This window comes from Triticum aestivum, chromosome 5B (assembly GCF_018294505.1).
Source record: "Triticum aestivum cultivar Chinese Spring chromosome 5B, IWGSC CS RefSeq v2.1, whole genome shotgun sequence".
In the NCBI taxonomy this organism is placed as follows: Eukaryota; Viridiplantae; Streptophyta; class Magnoliopsida; order Poales; family Poaceae; genus Triticum; species Triticum aestivum.
This window is the reverse complement of record NC_057807.1, coordinates 35982866-35983350: the sequence shown is the minus strand read 5'-3', so window position 1 is coordinate 35983350 and position 485 is coordinate 35982866.

The window sequence follows — 485 nt, the reverse complement described above, 5'->3', positions numbered from 1 at the left end:
GGCCGCGTCGAGAGCAGCTTTCAGATTAGCGTTCTCCTCTTCAAGTTTACCGACTGAAGTCAACTTTTCTTCCGCGAGCTTCGTCTTGTCTGAAGCCGCTTTCTGCGCCTCGGCGAGGTCAAGGTCCTTTTTCTTCAGAGCCTCCTTCAGTTTATCTGCAAAGTGACAATGAGATCAGAATCAAGAATGGACAAAAAGATAAAGACAGTCGTCAAGATTCTCACCAAACATACCTTTTGCTTCATCCTTCGCCTTCGTAAAGTTCTTCTGAACGAGCTTCAAGTCAAGTTCGTGCTAGATATGTTTGTTCTCCAATTCAGTATAGCGAGTCACAAGCTCGCAAGATTTCTACGAAAGGACAGTCGACAAACATTAAGGATAGGTTACTTCCGAGTGACTAAGAGAAAAATCGTAGTATTTCTAAGACTACAGCCGAATCAAAATATTCAACAGTAGTCTCGGGGACTACACCCAGTGGGTGCACT